Source organism: Physeter macrocephalus, chromosome 11 (genome assembly GCF_002837175.3).
Source record: "Physeter macrocephalus isolate SW-GA chromosome 11, ASM283717v5, whole genome shotgun sequence".
Classification (NCBI taxonomy): domain Eukaryota; kingdom Metazoa; phylum Chordata; class Mammalia; order Artiodactyla; family Physeteridae; genus Physeter; species Physeter macrocephalus.
In genome coordinates this window covers 84801963-84824584 of record NC_041224.1, presented here as the reverse complement: position 1 = coordinate 84824584, position 22622 = coordinate 84801963, and the positions used below count along the sequence as shown (strand labels likewise).

General features: G+C 44.4%; 2 long non-coding RNA genes across 3 annotated transcripts; both read right to left on the bottom strand.

Moving 5' to 3' along the window:
* Nucleotides 1-4435: 4435 nt before the first annotated feature.
* Nucleotides 4436-12527, bottom strand: LOC114487137 (uncharacterized). Of its 2 annotated transcripts, none has more exons than XR_003681887.2 (4): nucleotides 11662-12527; nucleotides 10051-10163; nucleotides 5448-5585; nucleotides 4436-4530 (listed from the first exon to the last, which is right to left on the bottom strand). It is a non-coding gene; the product is annotated as an uncharacterized lncRNA (long non-coding RNA). The 2 variants fall into 2 exon arrangements; XR_003681888.2 differs by having other exon boundaries at nucleotides 11860-12527.
* Nucleotides 12528-14257: 1730 nt separating this feature from the next.
* Nucleotides 14258-20261, bottom strand: LOC129392579 (uncharacterized). Its single transcript, XR_008618758.1, has 3 exons — nucleotides 20171-20261; nucleotides 19633-19746; nucleotides 14258-14347 (listed from the first exon to the last, which is right to left on the bottom strand). It is a non-coding gene; the product is annotated as an uncharacterized lncRNA (long non-coding RNA).
* Between the last annotated feature and the right edge of the window lie 2361 nt (nucleotides 20262-22622).

Here is a 22622-nt window from a genome sequence, read left to right as displayed (position 1 = left end):
TTTGCTGTACAGCAGAAATTAACACAACATCGTAAATCAACTATACTCCAATTAAAAAGTTTAAAAAAAATTTTTTTTAAAGGGGGAAATTTGGACACAGACACACACAGAGGGAAGATGAGGTGAAGAGACACAAGGAGAATGTCCTGTGAATACGGAGGATTGGAATGATGCATTTACAAGCCAGAGGATGACAAAAATTGCCAGAAAACCACCAGAAATTAGGAAGAAACAAGGAAGTATTCCCACACAGGAGTTAGAATGACCATGACCCTGAGACACCTTGATTTCAGACCTCTACCCTCCAGAACTGTGAAACAATCAATTTCTTTTCCATAAGACACCCAATTTGTGGTACTTTGTTACAGCAGCCCTAGCAAATCCTCCCCGTCAAGCTCAGAAGCATCTATGCCTATTGCTCTAAGAGCTCCTAAATGCTCTTTGGCAATAAAGCTGGCCTGACCCTCCATGTCTCATTCATTCATTCCTTTACATTTTCCAAGTACCAATTTTATGCCAGATATTATTCTGGTTGATGGAGTCACAAACATGCAATCACAAAAAACCTACCTCTGCCATCAAGGAGTTCATATCTGAGAGAGAGAAACATACTCAGAAATTCAGGCAGGCAGCTCACAGCGTCTTTCACAAAGAGGGCGTCCAGGTGGAGGCTATAGAGAGGGAGGGCTTAGTAGCCAGACTGGCCTGCCTTTTTAGAAGGCTGGGATGTTAGGCAATGTTATGTACCGAAATCAAACAGAGGCTCAGCTGGCAGAACAGGAGTGGGTCTAGAACCCAAATGAGAGCCAGTGCTTCAGGAAGATGGGGCTGCTAAAAATCCTCCTACTTAAAGATTGTTCTAGAGGCCAGAGCAGGGCTGACCCTACAGTGGGAAGGCACACGGCATCACCATTACTGTGAGAACCAGACAAAATGCAACTGATCCCTCGTCCCTTAACACCCCAGGCTGCTTGGAACCCTCACCTGCAGTGGGCACACGACACTGTCCTCCTGGCTAAAGAAAGGCACAGATTTGGAAGAAACTTGGCAAAGGTATCTCAAATTTGTCAACCATCCTGTTACCAATAAACAGTTGCAAAGCCGAGAGGAACATTTCTAAGCTTTCAGTTATAAAAAGCCAACTTGATCAACCACGCTAGAAGGAAGACTGCATCATCTTTACATTTGATTTTTAAAGGCTCTCTATAAATATATTACAAAATCATTGACATGTGAAAAGGAAATCAAAGAATCCACAGCCAAAAAATTGTAGGGGAAAAAAAGTATGATAAAGAGTGGGCAGATAATTGATTTAAAAAATATATCATGTTCCCTTTCTAGATTGTGTGATGTCTGAACTATTTGGCAGCTTTTGTTTTTTTAATTAATAGACCTTTTTTTTTTCTTTTTTGGTTTTAGGTCCACAGAAAAAATTGAACAGAAAGCACAGAGAGCTCCCCCTCACACACTCCCACCTCCAGTTTATCTGGCAGATTTTTAAAATTTGTAATCTGTTGTGATTTCTCATCCTAAAGAAAAATCTACTCTGTGTCTAATTTTATGTCTGTTGTTTTATGTTCTTTTACTTTAAGAGTGCCTTCACAGTCTCGCAAGCTTCAAGCCCCACAAAACCCAGACCCCTTCCTGTCCCCTCTTAAGTCTGTTTTATTCTCACTGCAATGCCACAAGGTGGGCATATCTCAGAGCAAAACTGGGAACTGAGCTACAGGGAGGGTGAACAATGTGCCCTGGAGGCACAGAATGAATCACGGGGGCCCAGAACTAGCACCCAGATTCTTCTAGACAGAGCCCTGCCATCAGTCCTCTCCTGCTGAGTGCTGAGCCCAGCTCACCTCTGCAGGCAGGTGGGCAACTTCACCTTCTCATCTGGGAACAAGGACCATAATAGCAACAGGCTCATGATCTCTTAGCCACACACCTGAAATTCAAGAATCGCAAAAAACTGAAAGTTTTTCCAAACTGAACAGCAGCAGAATCTGACTTGAATGGATCAGAGGTTATGGCTTATCCTCATTGACCCAGTTTTGTGTGAATATTTATACGTTTTGCTGTTTGATTTCAAATGCTGCCCCTGAACCCACAAGGGCTGTTATGTCAAACACAAGACAAGCACTGTAGTTGCTTTCCTCAAGTCTGCAGAGCTCTGAATTCTGAAATACATCTGGCCCCAGGGGCTTTGATAAGGGCTTCTAAACCTGAATCTACTTCATGGGGTGGTGGTAAGGATGGAAATTGGTAAAGCACAGAACAGGCTTGCAGAAGTACATGACGCTCACCAGGTGTAGGTGGTAGTGGTAGTTGCAACCGTGACCATCAGTACCATTATTGCCCTCAGAGCAGACAGGAAAGAAGGGAGTAGCCTCATTTCAATCTGAGTAACGTGTCCTCTTAAAACAGAGAGGTTTTAAAACTTGACAGCTGAGCTTGACACCTGGATACCGACACCAACTCTACGCCCGTTTGGAGTACACTCACTCCGGGCCCTCGGAGCTCCTTCACACACCTGGATTCTGATGAAGCCTGGTACCTGCAAGGGTAGCAGGAACCTGAGGTCCATTCCCAGGGCCCCACTGATTAACCAGGCTACCCCAAAGATCTCTGGGGCTCCACTTCCCTTCTCTAAAGGATGGGGGATGATAGCTAATCATGGTCTGTGTTATAGGCTGAATTGTGTCCCCCCCCAAAAAAATTCATATGTTGACATTATCTCAGAATATAACCCTATTGGGACATAAGATCTTTATGGAGGCCATCTTGTTAAAATGAGGTCACGAGGGTTGAAATAAACCTAATATGACTGGTGTCCTTAAAACAAGAGGAAATTTGGACACAAAGACATAATGTGAAGAGACACAGGGAGGCCACCTACAGGCCAAGGAGAGAGACCTGGAACAGATCCCTCCCTCCCAGCTTCCGAAGGAACCAATCCTGAAGACACCTTGGTTTGGACTTCTGGACTGTAGAACTGTGAGAAAGGGGGGAAGGGCAAAGGACAAATATCAGAAAGAGCAGATAAAGTCTAAATCACAGAGAAAAATAGAGTGAAGGACACACAGCAGACAGGGAACTCATACCGGATCCACAGTCAAGGGCTCTTCAGCCAAAGCCCTCTGCTGGGGTGGGCTCACAAAACACATTTTGAAAATACATCCTATATCAGGATCTCCAGGGCTGGCAGGAGAAGGCAAATACACTCAGGTGCATCTCTCTGAGCACATCCCACTGTGTTCCTTTTTGAGCATACTTCCACAGGTCTTAAAAACACCATGCCAAACACCCAAGTCCTAACCTCCTTTTTCACCAGGGAAAGGAAAGGTCAATTTATCACACACACACACACACACACACACACACACACACACACACACACACACACACACCTTTTTAGAGTAGATCTGACTTACTGGATCTTAAGGGATTGGAATGTCTTTGGTTGGTGGAGAGGTGGGCTTGCTCAGAAAGCCTCAGCTTATTCCATTCGCAACCCAACACACACACACACACACACACACACACACACACACACACCTTTTTAGAGTAGATCTGACTTACTGGATCTTAAGGGATTGGAATGTCTTTGGTTGGTGGAGAGGTGGGCTTGCTCAGAAGCAGCAAAGGGTCTACAAGGCCAGGATCTGTAAAACCCTTAAGCCAGGTCATCTTTGACTTCACAAGAGCTGTCTGGAATGAACTAGAAGAGCATCTCCATCCAAGGTCCCCAAAAAGAACTCATTCTCTACAATGTCCCCACTGGTGATCAATGCAAACTCTCGGTGCTCAGGGCCGCAACTGATTAGTTCAGAGGTAACACATAGAATAACTAAATCCTCTCAGGAGAGGAAATTGCCTTTTTTTAAAAAGATGACACCTTTGCCTCCCAAGAACCCCATCTGCGTCTGGAGCTCTCTCTTCCCGGGCACCAAGATTCAGCCTATTTGTCAGCAGCTGAAGCATATGTCTGAACTTCTAAGAATGCCCCCCTACCTTTCTCTGTGACAGGGACAGAGAGTGAGACATTAGATACCATTATCTAGATTTATTTATGTAAAATGCCTGGAAAATCATCACCCACCCTGGGCCAATCAATAAAGCCTGCCAGCAAAGTAGAATATACTAATTTGCAGCCCCGGACCAGTTCAGTGCTGCTTTCAGGTTTGCCTGCCTGAGCTCCGCTTCCCAGCCTGGAACGCCAGACCCTCCAGCGAGCACGCAAAGCTTTCTTTTCCATTAAGCAAAGATCAGAGAACAAAGATTACAAATGGCAAGAAATTCCCAGGGAACATACCCATGTCAGCACTCCGAGCTCCCGGCGTGTTGGCAGGGCCCGTAATCCTGCTTCAGGTGCTCACACCCACCTGGGCCCCCAAGGCCCAGCTCACCGATGTGCTTCCTGGGCCGTGTAATAGGCTCTGCGATTCAAGCGTCTGCGCACGCATCTTCAGGGGCCTTCTGGACGCCCGCCAGGCCGTTTAGTCTCTGTTCTTGATTTCAAAGGTGGCTCCAGGTCGCCTATCCCAGCAAAGATGGACAGGGAATGTCAGCAACTGCCCACTCACATACTTTCACACCAGCTGAGACAGAGTTCCTTCCCCTCACCCTGCAGGGTGCATGGTGACAGATTCCCAAAGAGCACATCGCCTGAGCACCAAGTTGGATGAGAGATGGGCTGACCCTGTGATGGTTCTTTACCTGAGACCACATTTGCTCAGGATGACATTTCCCACTGCCAAGTGTCTGCTTGGCTGAGGGAAGATACCATGACAGGGCAGATGCCCATCTGGTAGAGGCAAACAGACTGCCAGGCACGGGCCTGCTGGGGTAAGGCATCGGTGACAATTAGCTGCTTACAGCTGGGACACCAAAAGATTCAGCTGTTCCTCCATGTAAACTTGGATAGTCCCCTGAGAAGCAGAAAGAACACAGCAACACCACCAGAGCCAGCAAAGAGTTGCTGGATGAATGAAAGACCCTTTAGTGTGAGTAGGCCAGGACTCCAAGCTTCCCTGCTGACTATTCAAGGTTAGGACGCGCTGCCCCATTTCACGCAAAATTTAGCAGAATACATCAGGAAAGCGGGTCCTATGACACGAAGCTCCTGTGGCAGTAGTGGAAGGTTTAACGTGGCCACTGAGGTTTAGTTTACCTTAACTTCCCTCTGAGTGCTACAGAGCAGCCCCTCCTCCTGCAGGTCAACCCCCGCTCCCTGCCTTGAACACTGAACCACCCCACCTTGTGCACATCTTAGAACAGGTGTGCCGGCTCTGTGCCCGCTCAGCTAGGCTGAACTACATTTCCCAGAATTCCCCTTTCTTGTGTGTTTCCTGTTAGCATGGGCTCCAAGAAAGAGTCTCTTGGGAGAGTTGCAAGACAGAGGGAAGCAGCAGCTATTTTGTAGCACAGAGGTTGTTGCTGATCAGCTGACTCACCTCTCTGATGTGAAGCAGCAGCTGGTCTTGTCATTGCTCTCTTCTCCCCCTGAATTTTCCTTCCCTGTCTCTGACTCTTGGGCCGGGGATATGTGTGTCCAGCTCCATGAGGAAGGGCTCTGGCTCCTGCAGGATATCCTTATCACCAAGGTCAGAGGAAATAAGTACAGATGTGAAGTTCAGTTCATCCTTATGGGATTCTAGCTTATGCACATGGGGTTCCAGCCTGCTTGTGATCTCCCCTCCCTGACCACTTGCCTGGGGGCTTCAAGTTCTAGCACTGGACTGAGACAGCCTTGCAGACATGGCCTATCCAGTGTCTTTAATCACATAAGCCAAGTCCCTATAGAACATGAATTATCTATTTATTCTGATTCTTGAGATAAACCCCATCCAATACAACAAAAAAGGGACTTTAGAGGCAAAATCCCTTTTAAAAAAGGGATAGGTGGAGAGGCTCACGCAAGATATAAAAATCAGCCAGCACAGATTATGGCATATAGTCAAAACTCAGTAAATATCAGCCAATTTTAAAAGGACAGGGTTTTTGTGAAGATGAAAGAATTAATGTTTGTGAAAATGTTTTGAGAACTATGAAATACTATTCAAATGCCAGTCTTTTTTTTCTCTTTGCTACTTTAGAACTATTTTCTAGTTTTGTTACTCTTTTTAACATCTTTATTGGAGTAAAATTGCTTTACAATGGTGTGTTAGTTTCTGCTTTATAACAAAGTGAATCAGCTATACATATACATATATCCCCGTATCCCCTCCCTCTTGTGTCTCTCTCCCACCCTCCCTATCCCTCCCCTCTAGGTGGTCACAAAGCACCGAGATGATCTCCCTGTGCTATGTGGCTTTATTCCTGTCCTGCCCCTAGGTTCTTCAGAACCATTTTTTTTTTTTTTTTTTTTTTAGATTCCAGATATATGTGTTAGCATATGGTATTTTTCTCTTTCTGACTTACTTCACTCTGTATCCGGTTTTCATTATTTCTACAGTTAGTGATGTTACTTATCATATCAGTAATATGGACAAAGTCTCTTGATGTATCTGAGGAGACAAGTTCTAATTTTTTCAGGTTAGTAACATGTCATTTGGAAAACGTATCTCTGTACCAAATGCCACCTTCTGTGAACTCTACCTGTGTGCTCTGTTCTGCTTGTGCTGAAGGCTCACACATGTTCCCAGACCAATCTCAGCATGGGCAGGGTATGCACGGCTGCCTCCTGTCTACTTCTCCTTCCCCCAGTGGGACATGAAATGAAGTCCTGTTTCCCGAACTGGCATCCAATGGCCAGATCCCACTGTTGGGCTCCTACTCTATGAACCAAATAGTCTTGTTTCCAAACACACTCGATAGCTAGTGTCCTGGGAGAGCTGTGGAACCAGTCACACTCTTTCTTCTCTCCAACACGGGATAAACCCACCATCTCCAACCCAGTCCCTTCCGTTTCATTCTTTGCCTGCTTCCAACAAATACTCCTAATTGGGCTGGGGTCCTGGGGCCATCCTCCCCAACCCACAAGACTTGACATTTTGCTGTCTTCTTACGGTGACTCTCCTGGAATGACTGCTATTTCCCACTAGGCTCTAGAGGATTCCACTGCTGTCTTTGCAGCCACAGGATGGAATGACCTGGCACAGTCCACTTCTAGAATTAGGAATGAGACCACTCTGCCCCTTGGGGATTGTGACCAGTGCATTCAGGTGCCCTCTCCCAACGCAGCCCAAGAGGCCAGGTTAGTCCTCTCTAGTTAACTCTCCCTCCACTCGGCCGCAACTAGCAGACAGAGCCATAATGCCTTAGATCCCAAGTTTACCTTAGTTACCTTAGTTTTAGTCTCTCAACCTAGAAAGACACCGAAGGTAGCCCCAGGGAGGTGTCTGTGCTTCAGGAAAAACATTCAGTGATTGGATCCTGATTCAAACCAACCAACCACAAAGGACATATTTAAAACAATCAGGGAAATGTTAATATGGGTATTCGATGGTATGAAGGGAACCATTGTTAATTGTTTTGGGTGTGATAATTGCAGTTTTTTTTAAGTCCTCGACTTAACATGTTGAACTACTTACAGGTGAAATGATATGGGATTTGTTTTAAAATAATGCAGAAACAAATAAATGGGGGAAAGAGATTAAAACAAGATGGGCAAAATGGTGATAATTGTTAGATCTGGGTAAGGGTGTGTGGGATTCAAAAAACTATTCCCTCTATAGCAGAAATTAACACAACATTGTAAATCAACTATACTTCAACTTAAAAATTTGTTTTAACTATTCTCTCTATATTTGGTACTGATCGAAATTTTCCATGTTAAATTTTTTGTTGTTGTTGTTGAAAACATACAGAGACTTTCTACCTACAGCTGAGTTTCTACCCTATCAGTGCTCGTGAGGACCCCCAACTCCAGTCAGGAAATAAGAATCCAAAATGGACAGAGAAAATCTGGGTTTTCTCCCAGAAAAATGGCACCAGGAGTGAATGAGCACAGAATCCTGGAGTTCTCTTTTAAGCTTACTCTCCCTGGATTCTAAAAGCTGCAATTTATTGACCAACTTTTAGTGGCTACGTCCAAGACTATTAGACTCTAAGTGGAAGTAAAGCTAGAAATAAGAATGCATAAAGCAGTTCAGATTTCTTTTTAACAAATTTACTTTTAGTATGTCTTGAAATATATGTGTAATATCATAAATGTATTTACAATGAAAGAGTAATTACTGTTTGAGGAAGCAATGAAACATGCTATCAAGTTCAAATTGCCCTCAAATGTTAATAAACATATAGGCAACAAAAACTACTATCCATATTAGATTTGACCATTAATATGAAATAGAACCCCAACCTGCACTGTCAAACAAAATTTTTCACTCTTTCAGATTATACTGTTACCCAATAAAAATACTAGTACATTTTGAGTCCTAATGGAGTTTTCAAAGAGTTCTAAGCCAGAGTTAGGATTTCCAAAATCATCCTGAAAAATTTCACCTCATGTTTATTAATAGATATCTAGCTTCAACTTTCTTACACAGTGTTGGAAACTCACCCTGCACAGTGGATGGTATATGTGTGTGGAAATCCTCATCTCTTTTCCTAAGAGATGACAATCCAATTACGATACCATCAGCCCCTCTTGCCCAACGGTCAATGAGTCATTCAATCAGCAAATAGGTATTGAATTGCTATGATGTTTCAGGCACTTCCAGAGGCAGAGGCTTTAAGGAAATGGGCATATTCCGTGACACAGTAATGAAAGCTCACATTTGAAGCGTATTTTTGCAGCTTACAAAGTACAAAGAATAGAACTCTCTTACTATCTGAGCGAGTCTCTGAATTGCAGTTTTCTCATTTGAAAAGGAGAAACAATATTATAACCCAGCTGAACAGTTTTGGGGAGTTTTTAGGTTTTTTGGTTTTTGTTGGGCTTTTTTTTTTTTTTTTTTTGCTTTTTTTGCTTTTATTCAAAAAATAAAATTGTTGAGTAACGACTTTGCGCCAGGGGCTATACTTCTATTGCTATCACAGACAGTTGCTGTAATGATCCTATGAACTGTGATAGTACCTAGCACCCAGCTTGGCTGAGCGCAAGCCATTCACTACCCATTCACTAATTTCATTGGATTCTTTCCCGAGACCCCCTCCTGGCCCACGTTCCCAGCCTGCCTCTTTGGCAGTTATTCAGTCTCCTTTCTGCCACTCTGCCTCAGGCTTCGAAGTCCAGTCCACCGTGGGAAGCATCCAATGTCAGCACAGCACCCTGATGGGCCGGGCTCTCACCAGCACTGCCAGTGTGACCCACACGGGGTGGTAGGCTGTGGAACTGGAGACAGGAGGAACCAGTCAGTTCCACTGTAGTGAATTAGACTAAAACTTTTAACTGCTTCTGATGCTGCTGAATTCTTGGGAACCACTTGAATTAGTAGTGCTTTGTGTTTTCTCATTCTTGGCAAGGCTGACCCACAAAGAGGGCTCCCTCAGAGCCTACAAGGGGGATGGGGGCGGGGAGAGGCCCTGAATGGCTAGGCAGGCTTTCCCATTGGTAACCAGGAGTCCCATTCCTCAGCCATTAGTAACACCAATCCCCATTTTCCCTGTCACATTGTCTTAGTTCTCACTTCTGACCAAGGAACACCATTAATTTTCTGTGATGTACATTCCAAATGCCATCACCTCGGTTCTTTGAAATTCAAAGAGCTGGATTAATGAACCACAAACTTCAAGCAAATTGGCTGCGTAATCCATCACATCTGACCGCAGCTTCGCCACTGCCTCGAATTCCAAAGAACGGCACAAATTTCCCAGGCTGCTTTTGAAAATGAACACAGAAGCCTGAAACAGCAGCCTATGCTGCGTTCATCCTTTCTAGAAACGTTATGTGTCTTCTGTGTGCTGGAAATTAAATGGTCTCATTCTCCCCCTGGTATTTTATTGTTACAAATTTAAACTGTTCAAATGTTATATTAAATTCCAGTCTTTTCCAGAATAATCTACATTTAATTCCTCATTCCACCAACTATTCAAAATATCCCTCTTGGCAGAAAAGCTATGTGAATTGCAAACTCTTTTAGATTTTGTTGAAGTCTTAAGAACACTACTTACCCATGTATTCAGCTGAGGCCCTTTTATTCCATTTCATTTCCCCAAACTCCTTTCATATAATGTCAGAGTCACAAAAACCAGGAGCAGTGACTGGCCGCAGTCATTCACCTTTCCTTCAGTGGTAAAAAAATGGCATTAAAGTCCACAAATGAAAAAATATATATCAAACTAATTACCGTCTTTTCCTCCAAAGCAAAAGATAATCTAACACCATTCTTTTGGACATAATGCCATTTATTTCACATAAGGGGGTTTCTGTGTGCTCAAAAACGATGGTGTTTAATACGTGTGACTCAAAACCCAAATTAGCTAATTAACTGATGTGTCTGAGAATGAAATGAAGAATCCATATGCTGTGAAAATTGTCAAAAGCACAGAAGAAATGTCATGTCAGGTGAGACTAGTTCAGAATTTCCCTGCTGGTGAAACGAAAGATGCTTTTTTTTAAAAGCACCACAGCATAAGACTTTGGTTAGCTGGGATGGTCAGGAAATGAATCATTGCTGGATTGTTAAGTTGTCCAGAGAGCTGAAGGCAAGGTTTTTGGTTTTGGTTTTTTTGTCCACACCACGTGGCATGTGGGATCTTAGTTCCCCCACCAGGGATCGAACCCGCACCCTCTGCATTGGAAGGGCAGAGTCTTAACCACTGGACCACCAGGGAAGTCCCTGAAGGTAAGTTCTTTAAGTAACCAAAGTTTTTTGTTTATCTTAACCATTTCCCTATTAACATGGCTTGCTCATTCAGAATCATCACTATGAACACCAAAAATTATTTACTGAAGTCCTAGGGACTATGAATTGGGAGGTTTTTGTCCCTTCATTAAGTTACCCCAAATGGTGCTGGATGTGCCCAAGGATGACCTCAAAACTGAATTCTCTGTGTCCTGACTCTCAGGTTGGGCTCTAGAAGACTGAGTCTCAGACAGTTGACATGATGCTGGGGTGACGTCCAAGGTGTCATTTCTGATGATGAAGTATTTACCTTCCCCAGATTCCTGACCTTCAGTAAGAATTGGTCAAGATGTACATCATGTGGAATGTATGCAAACTAAAGGATCCCATCATGTTCTTTTTTGCAAGAAGAAACCACTGCAGAGATTGTTTCTTTAATAGTCACCATCATCTACAGGGTGTGATGGGGAATCCCAGTCCTAACTAATCCAATCTTGAGTTACAGAGGAGAAAAGACAAAATTAGATTCTCAAGTAGAGCTTACTGGCTCTGGCAGTCAAATGCCTCACTGAAAATTCTAGAAAACCACAGGAAAAGTCCAGGCTGACAGAGAAAACTGACAACATCAATATCACTGAAATGTTACCCGGTAACACTTCAAGATAAACCGATACATGAATTTAACTACTGGTATAACATCTCTGTGTTTCTGATTTGTAAAACTTTTTGGAGTGCCAAGTTCTAAACGTTTATATCTGGACTTCAGTGTGTATAAATTTTCCAGAAACCTGAAGCTGTTTAAAGTGATTACAAACATTTTATTTTTCCCATTTTGTGGGGAGGTCAGTACATTTCAAAACGCATCATGTGGTTTATTGCCTGCTTAACCAAGAGATGCAGGGCCTCAATTTTTCTTCTCTCAGGGTCACGGGCATACCTATGCACACCTTGTACTTGATCACAGAGCAATGAGACAGTGTTCCTTGGGATTTTCTTCCCAGTTGGGTAACTTTAGGAATATTTCTGAATATGTTTTTATCTGTGAAATACAGAACATAATAGTACCTACCTCAGAAGGTTAGTGTGACAGTTAAAATAGACAATGCAAGTAAACAGACAAGCATAATGTACTCACTAAAAGGAAGACGAACTTTCTTGGCCTCTATATCAATTTATCCTAGATTCTGTGCCTTCCCTAGTTCTTCTGTTTTCTCCTTGATCATGTAGCTGTCATCCAGCTCTTTTCATGTTTCTGGACTACCTGCTCCTTTTAATTTTCCATTTCATACTTACTGTGGGTTGCCAAAATAAAATGCAACTTCTTAGAACTGTGTGTAAAGCAAGAGAAAATAGGCCCTGAATTAGGGCCTCCTCTCTGCCCTAAAATCCTTCCTGAGAGACTTTATGACAGTTATGTCCAGTGGATACTGGATAGTAGTCTACTTCCCTTTCCCAGTAGCCGTGTCCTGGATGGCTGTGATTTCCACGAGTCTGACCCATCAGGTATGATAAAAGACCATGTCTCCATGTCATCTTCCCAAAACATTCCTCACATGATCAATCTTGCCCAAGAATTAGGACCTGGAATCAATGCATACTAATGAAACATAGAATTTTTTCAAAATGTTGTAGGTTAAAGAAAGTGCAAAATTCTACCTATGCGGTATTTTTTATATAAATTTATTTATATATTTTTGGTTGCATTGGGTCTTCGTTGCTACGTGCAGGCTTTCTATAGTTGTGGAGAGTGGGGGCTACTCTTTGTTGCGGTGCACGGGCTTCTCATTGTGGTGGCTTCTCTTGTTGTGGAGCACAGGCTCTGGGCGCATGGGCTTCAGTAGTTGTGGCATGAGGGCTCGGTAGTTGTGGCTCATGGGCTCTAGAGCACACAGGCTTAGTTACTCCATAGCATGCGGTATCTTCTCGGATCAGGGATTGGACGCGTGTCCCCTGCATTGGCAGGTGGATTCTTAACCACTGCACCACCAGGGAAGTCCACAGTATTTTTTGTTAAAGTACCTGAATCTAGTCAAGCCTCTACACCTAACTCTTTTTCTTAGAAGGGAGGAGAAACTATTATAAATTGAAAGAGATATAAGAGATGGACCAACGAAATGCAGTGTGAAGACATTGCTTGAAATCTAATTGGAAGAATCGAACCAAAAGAATCGAAGCATTTTGGGACTTCCCTGGTGGCGCAGTGGTTGGGAGTCTGTCTGCCAATGCAGGGGACACGGGTTCGAGCCCTAGTCCGTGAAGATCCCACATGATGTGGAGCAACTAAGCCCGTGCGCCACAACTACTGATCTTGCGTGCCACAACTACTGAAGCCCACGCGCCTAGAGCCTGTGTTCTGCAACAAGAGAAGCCACCGCAATGAGAAGCCCATGCACCGCAACAAAGAGTAGCCCCTGCTTGCTGCAACTAGAGAAAGCCCGAGCGCAGCAACAAAGACCCACCGCAGACAAAAATAAATAAATTTTTTAAAATGCTGAGAAAATTCACTTTTCTACTGAAGCCCACGCGCCTAGAGCCTGTGTTCTGCAACAAGAGAAGCCACCACAAAGAGAAGCCCGCACACAGCAGTGAAGACCCAAAGCAGCCAAAAATAAATAAATAAATTTATTTTTTAAAAAAAGAATCGGAGCATTTTGATACAATCATGGAGCATTAAACACGAAAGAGGTATTCTATGATATTAAGGAATGATTGTTATTTTTGTTGTGATGATGATATTGCGGGGTTTTTTTTAATCTTTGTCTATTGAAGATACATACATATATATTCACAGGTGAGTGATATGATAATTGTTATTTTGGTGAAGATGATATTGTAGTTATATATATATATTTTTAAGTCTTTTTCTATTGAAGATACATACAGATAAATTCACAGGTGAGTGTTACGATGCTTAGAATTTCCTGTATAGCTCTCCAGCCCAAACAGAATGTGTATGTGTGTGTGTGTTTGTGTTAAAGGGATAGAAAACGAAAATAACAGGATATTGATAAGTCTCAAAGCTGAGGAAGGATATGTAGGGATTTCTTATACTCTCCTCTTAACCTTTTGTAAGTTTGAAATTTTTCCAAATGAGCCTTTAAATTTATAGGCTGATACATTTTTAGAATTTCATCTTAGCTCACACATTAAAGCACCATGCTCCCTGGGATGGAAGGCCAACTGAGCCTTCCATCATCACTCATTTAGCACCTACTGCGCCCCCAGCCAGGCAGCTCTGAGACATGGAGCTCATTAGCAACCGTTCCTAATGTAGCCTTTGACACTCGGATGCATTTCTTTTTATCTCGTCAATTTTGCAAAATCATGGTCACCAAAGATTCTTATTTGAGGTTAGCACAATTTGAGAGACAATTCAATGTGTCATTTTTGACCTTGTATCAAATCGCAAGTATTTTAAATTCATATATAGACACATATAAAGGCAGCATCAATTGTTATTAACTAAGTTAATGAAAATTTATACAGTGAAACAGCTCACCTCTCTCAATCTTCTTTGGCTTCAGTTCCTTTGGTCTTTCCAATCTGTTAAGCACCGCTAAGGCTATTTTTGGAATCCCTCATTACGTCCAAATAAAGAGTCTCAGTTCTTTAATACTTTGAGTCTAGCAAAAACAGCATGTACCTGAGAATCAGGAAGCAGAAACTCATGCCCAAGACTCTGCCAGCATGAAGTTTGTGACTTGAGAAAGTCACTTTTCTGCTCTGAGTCTTGGTCTCCGAATGTAGGAAGTAAGGCTAATTGTACCTGTCACACATTTTATAAGGATTATAGAATATTATACCGACCCCTATATTATGAGGATTATGCAAAAATATACAAGACTTGAAACATAATGTTTAATCACTTGAGAGGCAGGAACTGACACCTCAAGACACCTGAGACCTCGGTTCAAGCCTTCCTACTCTCACAGCAAAAATATCCATGCCCTGGGCCACCTTCATGTTCATTTGGATACTGGAGTTCTTGTGCCTCTGAGAACACCGTGAGGGATAGATACAGTGGCAGCATGTCCTAGAGGCATCTGGGGTGATGCATGGCTGGCCTTACTCCCAATTAACCCCAGAGACGGTTAAACAACATTCCCCCACCATGTTCTTCACCTCAGCGACAAGTGATGGTGCCTCACTGCAGCACTGAAGCTCAGTGAGGACATATCAGAATTCCGGGGGTGTCTTTGTATAAGCTCCCCTTGATAGCACTTCTCTAAGACTTCCTCTGTTGTATAACGCCAGTACCGCTGATGCAAAATATCAAAGGAAATAAATCTGCCCCTCACATCCCGCACCAAGTCTATGACAGTAGTGCATTCAAGCAACAGACACAAGCATTCACCCCAAGACCATTCTCTATGGGAAAGGAAATCCAATGATCCAAATAAGAGGGGGTCAGGAAAGGAAATGAATGTCTTATCTAACAGGATCATGAAAACCTTGAAAGTGGCACCCAGGAGGACTGGAGGGGTGTTAAGGATGAATAGAACATTGTACAAAGATGAATAGTGGCCGTCCCTGCAGTGTTGAGTTAAACCAGTGGCCAAGAGCCACCTCTGATAACTTCCCTGGAAACTCAGCCTCATGAGCTGAGCCCTAAAGGACATGGGTAGGCAGGTGGCCTTGGACCTTCCAGTGAATGAGTCTAGAATAAGTGTCAGTGTCTCAGAGCCCACATCTGTTCGCAACACCAGCCTTGAGCCAGCCCTGGTTTGCCCACCCCCAGGCCACCCCACCCTGTCCCAGCACCCCCAGGCTTTACACAGCCTCCCAGCGCCCCCTTCCCCTGCCTGATGGGGCGAGACCACTGTGATCCGAGAACAATCCCTTCCACATACATGATACTGGATTTCAGTTCTTTCTAATAAACAGGAGCAGATCTCTACCCCGTCAGCCTGCCCTTCCCATTCTCACTCTGAATTAGACTTAGAACCTTACAAAGTTGGAGGGTCTCTAAGACACCAGATCCCTTGTATCCCTTGGCTCTGTTCTGCTCAGACCCTGAGCAAAAGTCTCGCCATCCCCACCTCAAACATGAATAATTCCACGTGCATTCTGGTTGCTCTCCAAAGCTTTCTGTGTAGCTTCCCTCCCTGGATTTTCGGTACGCACAGAGCAGTGTTGAAAATACCCAGTCACAGCTGCGATCTGGGCATTTGGAGAGCTCTGGGTTCCACATAGCAAGGTGGGGCGATGGATGGGCCCCCAAACTAGAGCGCATTTGATGAGCTGGAATGAATGCACGGCACCCTCCAACCTCCCGAGTGGGGCGGAACTGTGCAGTCGGAGAACCAGATCGGAGTCGGACGCAGCTCCAGTTCTGATGAGCCTGGGGTCAACTTCCGCCCGGACACCCAAATGAAGGGCACACGGTAGAGAAAATCTCCATGGGGAGATTTTGATCCTTAGGCAGACAGCCAATGAGGAGGCTTCTCTGATGCAAAGAAAATGCGGAGCACAGGCTGCTGCTGCAGAATGCAGGTCCAGAACCTCCCCTCCCATTCCTGACACCTGAACCCTCACCTTGCCCACCCCCTCCCTTTAGGGTAAGAACCTCAGCTGGCAGAGTTAATTACAGACTGAGCTGCTCCTGTTGCAGCCTCTTCCCTGTCCATTCTACACACTGGGAGGGGGTAGAGGATGCTTTCTTCCAGTATCAGTCCCCAAATAGATACTCTCTATACAAACATTAGTTAGAATTGTTATCATAGCAGGTATGATAAATAAAACTTTTCCACCTTACGTGTGATGTTGAGGTTTTTCTCCAAAGTTAAAACCCATGGGGACAGATCTCCCCACAGTGTGCTGAGGGCAGTGAAAGTGCCCATCATACCCTCGTGTGGCCATGACTAACGATGGACAGCAAATAAACTCACAGACAACACTGCAAAATCACCTCTCCCCGGCTTCTCTGAGGGCAGCGTCTCCATTCCTGAGCCTCTGGATGGCCATTCCCAAACTCACCATGAGCTGGAAGGATGCAGACATCTCCTGGCCCCAAGGGAGAGAGCCTGGGGCAACTCTGACATTTCAGGCAGCCAATTCAAGAGTCACCAATTCCCAAATCTCAGGGCTCCTCGGGTGTCAGAGGATGTCTATCAAGATAAAGTATCTGCAGAATAGCGGGCAAAGAGGTAAAGCCCGGGAAGAACAATTTCACCACGATTTTAGTTATGGCTGGGAGAATGCCATAGCATCGTCTAATTGGTGTTAACATTTCATTGCTCCAAAAATATTATTGGGCAAGCATTTTGTCTGGTTTCCTTAAGAAGGCAAAAGAAATAGAAGCAGGGTTCACCACTGAAGAAGTTTGCATTTGGCTGGCCAGGAAAAAAGACCCAGGATTAGGTAAAAACCAAAGGTCAAACAGCATAGTAATCCCTGTAAGGTCATTGGGAGGTCCGTGAACCAGACTAGAAAAAGATGCATAAAGAGAAAGCTTGAGCTAATTCAGAGCTAACACTTATTTAGCTATTACTATGTGCCATGCCATACGGTAAATTCCTCACCAGGCTTTGGGAAAGATACTATTATTATCTCCATTTTACAAAGGAGTAAAAGACACTTAGAAACATTGTCACCAAGGGTCAGCTAGGCCACGATGAAATTAGGCATCACCCAGACCTCTCTGATTCGAAAGCCAGTTTCTCTAACCACCATATTATTATTACTCAGTCTCCCATAATGTTACCATCCTCCAAGAGGCCAAAGGGGAGAGCGAAAGGGCTAAAATGGAGTTGAAGGTAGAAGAGGGGAAGAGATTTGCACAAAGAGATGGTGTCCTGTCCTAGTTGAAAAGCAAGCGTTTCCTTTCTAACTACAACGACCTTCATTTTTTTCCCTGTGCTCATCTACGTTTCCAAAATTTCTCTGATGAACACATAAAGGTGTATAAAAAACTGCAGGCAGGGCTTCCCTGGTGGCGCAGTGGTTGAGAGTCCACCTGCCAATGCAGAGGACACGGGTTCGTGCCCCGGTCTGAGAAGATCCCACATGCCCCTGAGCGGCTGGGCCCGTGAGCCATGGCCGCTGAGCCTGCGTGTCCGGAGCCTGTGCTCCGCAATGGGAGAGGCCACAACAGTGAGAGGCCCGCGTACCGCAAAAAAAAAAAAAAAAACTTCAGGCAATATTGTATTAAAATTGTCAGTGGGGCAGATTCGGAGAGCTTTTAAGCAGAGGAATCAAGGTTCGTAACATTCTGCTAATGGCATCACTTCATAGCATGGAGGAGAACACTGGGGTACCAAAACAGGAGACGCCTTGCTCAGCGACACAGCAAGATGAGGGCAAAGGCGTGAGAAACCAGGGATGTACCTGGTGGGGGCTTTTTCCATCTCACCGTGTTTTGCTGAATTTTTCCAACAGGGAAGCATCAGGAAGCCAGGGACAGTTCAGGAAGATTAGCAGGGTGGCAGAGTGGAAGGTGGAACGGAATTGGGAACGGCTGCCAGGAGAGAAACTACTGTAAGAAAGGGATGGCCAGGCTCCAGACTCGGCCTCAAGCAGAAGGCTTAGGGACAAGGAGCAGCAAAGAGAAAATGTCAGGCCACAGTGAAGGAAGGCATGACAGAACCCAGAGACCAGGTGTGTCTGGAGCATGAAAGAGTGACAAGGGTGAGAGATGTATGTTCTGGAATAGAAGGCAGTGGTGCAGCAGTTGACCTTCCTGACTGGTCTATGACCCAGATATCAGCCAATGTTGAACTCCAAAATTCTGAAAGCCAACAGCAGAAGCACCTGTTCCCCACCCCCTCCCGGTCTGCCTCCAGTGCCACAGTTCACTAAATTGGCAGTTCTCAACATTTTCCCTTCAGCTACACACCCGACATTTGTTACTTCCATATACAACATGCCCCTCAAATTTTGATGAAGTCATAAAAAAAAATTGTGGAAGTAAAATGCTACCCAATATTTTACGGTTGCAGCTATTAGAAGAAATTTCATTGTGGGAAGTGGCTGATGTAAGATAGTCCCTGTGGCTCCTGGTGTGTTATCTGTACCCCTGACCATTTTTCTCCAGTTCAAGAATGTACATCAGAACATAAGTCAGTAAGCTTTCATAGAGACATAATCTTGAATCTAATTCAATTTATTGAAAAATTGATAAGCATTGATTCTTTCACTATTGTTACAATAAATGACTGTGACCCCCACTCTACCACATCAAGACTGTGTCTCTGGATGGCCCACTTGGGCTTCCTTAACCCCCTAGCTATCCCCTGATCTCCTGACCACTAGGGGGCAGATGCTTAGGCATTTTCCTGACCTGGACACTACCCTGACCTCAGTCATTTTCTGACTTCCCATCTCCTGATAGATGCCTGACACTGTCCATCCCACCGACTCCCAACATTCTGGCTCCATGGATCCACCCTCCTGATCAGAATCATTGACTTTCTTCCATCAACTCATTTGCCCTGTTCCTCAACCTCTCCACCCATTCCACCTTGGGTAGGGATAGTATGGCGTCATATGGATTATTCAATATTCTCCATGACATGGTCATTAGTAAGATGGTAAGGGGAGATATTGGTTAATGAAAAAAAGATACTGTAACAGGCAACAGAGAAGCTAGAGCTACAAAAAGACTAAAGGGAATGAAGATAAGAGACCTTGCAATACAGTAAACACATAGACTGCAGGCTGCCACCCCCACCTACCTTCTCAAGGGTCATCCCCACATATGACATTCATGCTCTTTCCATAACAGTTTCTCATGCGGCCCCTGGTCGGCCGTGTTACTCTGTTCCAAACAGCTGTGCTCTCACTTTACTTCCCAGGCAGAAATAATTAGGTGAACAATGCATAGCTCAATCCCCTTTGTCCAAACACACTTTAACAATTGTTATATGGTTTCACCCTAACCAACAGCCAATACTCCCCCAGTGATACTCACTGCTCAGATGGCCCAGTCTCATTTAGATGCAACACAAAAAGAAATGGGATCCCAAATAAGAGGATTCTGTTTTCCAGGAAAATTATGGCTTTGGAGCTTGGAATAATTGATGGCCTTCAAACAGAGATTTTTCCATTAGGAAACTGGAAATATGCTTATAGGAGGAATTTAAGAAGTCCCAGACATTATTATTAATATTATACTTATTTTATTCTTGTAAGCAAAAGAAACCTGGTATGAATTTATCAAAACTTTCCAAGACCTGTTCATGCAATGACCATATTATCCCAACTGAACTGACCATTAAATATACTTCTGGGAGCAAGAGGACAGAATATTTGAATTCAGGAAGGGTCTTAGGCATAAAAAAGTTAAAGTATATAACTTTTATATCTGTGATCTGAGCACATTTTCCCAACCACTACACAGGGAGAAATTTCCTGGCATAATCATTATTGTCGTTTCCTTCAACTGTTGAATTAACACTTCAGATTTCCACCTTCCACAGTCTTTAAAGGAGGAAGCCATGTGTACTCACCAACTAAATTATGTAATTTGTAGCTTGAAATCAGTCTTTCTTCCTTTTCTTGGATTGATTTTTATGTCTAAGAGGATCTTTCGGACACTCTTTAATTTGAATCTGAATCATGGAGCCTGAGAGACCCAGCCAGGTGATGAAAGGGAGAGAGAGTCACACACCAGATTAGAAAGCTTTTCCCTTGTATGCTGCCCCATCAGCAATAGCCCATGTCCGCTTCACAAGAGACCTAAGGAACAAGCTGAAATGAGAAGGAAAACATTCTTTCATAGGGAAGGGTGATCTCTTGCAAAGTACCCCTCAGATCACTCTAACTTAAGGTGTTTGCTTAACTGTGAGACAGATGTAAATGAATCGGGGGGAAATTGGATCCATGATTGGACCTCAGAAATAAGATCATCACTGTCATTTTACAGATGAGTAAAACAGGGTCCGAGAGGGAAGGCAGGATGTTTGTACGAGTCAAGGACCCATGATCACGTAGCATCCTCCCATCCGAGCTGGTTGGCACCCCCATCCCCAATCCCAATAACTACATCACTTATTCATCCTTCATTCACTCAGTGTTTATTAAGCATCTAATAGGCACCAGGCCTTCATAACCACGATGTGGTTGCTACTGAGGAAGCTGCTGGACTAACAGGGGAGAGAAACACACAACTGCCAGCCCTGTGAGGACAGTGGATTTGAGCCCAGCAGGTCACAGCAGGGAACGCAGGTGGAAAGCCGTTGCAGTGACCTCTGGGAGCAGTGATGAGGGCCTAAGCCCTGATCATCACAACAGAGAGGAAGGGAGGAGCTCAAGAAACATTTCGCAGGTAAAATAGGAGACTTGCTGATTGACTGGAATGAGGGAGGTAATGCCAAGGGGGCTTTTGAATGCAACCCCCCAACCCAGAATTTCCTTGTCCTGAGTGTCTGGTCACCTAAATAAGAATTGGGATGTCATGAGGAAAATTGGCAGGTTATCCAGAATGAAAGTTAAAATGGGAAAAGTAAGAGAGAGCCGCACACAAATACCGTGAAAGGAGACAGGAAGGAGAGATTCGCTGCAACTGGGAAGGCTTCCTGACAGAAGTGACCTCTGAACAGAGTCCTGAAAATGGAGTGGGATTTGAAGAGGTGAGAATGGGAGGGCAAGGCATTCTGGGTAACGGCCCGAATGAGCGAGAGGAGGAGTGTTTGGGGGATGACGTGGAGCCCAGTGTGGCCCAAACAGAGGATGGGAGGGACACACCACGGGAGGCATACCTGGCTAGGGGGCCCACTTCCCGTGTGGGGTTTCAAAAGCCGATAGGAAGGGTTTGGATTGTCCCTTGGGCAGGGGGGAGAGCAGGAAGGTGACAAGATCAAAGCAGAGCTTTGGAAGATACTTCCCCAATTTTTTCAGAGTTAGTGAGATTTATATCATCCTTCTGAGCCTAATCCAAAAGCAGAGGAGTCAATTCTACTGCTTCGGAGGCTTGAAAATGAATAGAAATGAAATGAAATAAAATCCTTTCCACATTCCTCGGGTTGGCGCCTCTCCAAAAAGAGCAGATAGGAAAAGGGAGCAAGGATAATGTTTGCCCTTTTACGCTGCACAGTGACCAAGCTGCCCCACGGAGCTTCCTAGGTGGGCCTTGGATAAACTGATGGACGTAAAGGATTACCTAGCGACCAGAGACAATGTCCACCCTCCGAGGAAAGGGAGAGCTTTTCGGAGAAGGTGGCCTGAGGAGGTGGCCTTCTGGAGTCTTCTGACAAAGACTTGCAGGTGGAGAGAGGGGGTGGGGTGGAGGAAGACATCGCCTCGTTCCTGGCAGTCCTGGCTCCATCCAGGGAAGGGGCTGGCCAGCGGACAGGGGCCTCATGGCACTGAATTGGACCCAGCCAGTTGGCACTGGATTTGTGCAAGTGAGATGCAGGATTACAAAGGAAGGGAATGAAGTTTCTGGGATGAGAAAAGCCCTAGGAATCCTGCAGAATGGAATGCAGTAAGTGCCTCAGTGCCTGGTGTCCTAGCACAGGTTGCACCCCAAATCCAAAGTCTGGCGTCCGTGAGGTCACCAGCCAAGTGAAACTGACCCACTTACCTGTCAGTCTCTCTTCCTCAATTTGGGACCCCCTGGCAACAAGGACCACCAAGACTGGTACCTGGTCTCCATCTTGGTGTTAGAACCTCACACAGCACCTGGTAGAAGACAGACAGACTGGCTGACTCAGATGGCCAGAGAGAGGGAGCTGGGCAGGAAGGTGAGAGCTGCGAACAAATTATGCCAACAAATTAGTGTCTGTTAGTAATGGGTAACTTTAACGAATCATGTCAATACAAAATATTCTACTGTGATCCTAGTTACATGTGTATGTATACATATATATGATTACATACATACATATATACATACATATGTGTGTGTGTATATATATACATACATATTTGTGTGTGTGTGTGTGTGTGTATATATATATA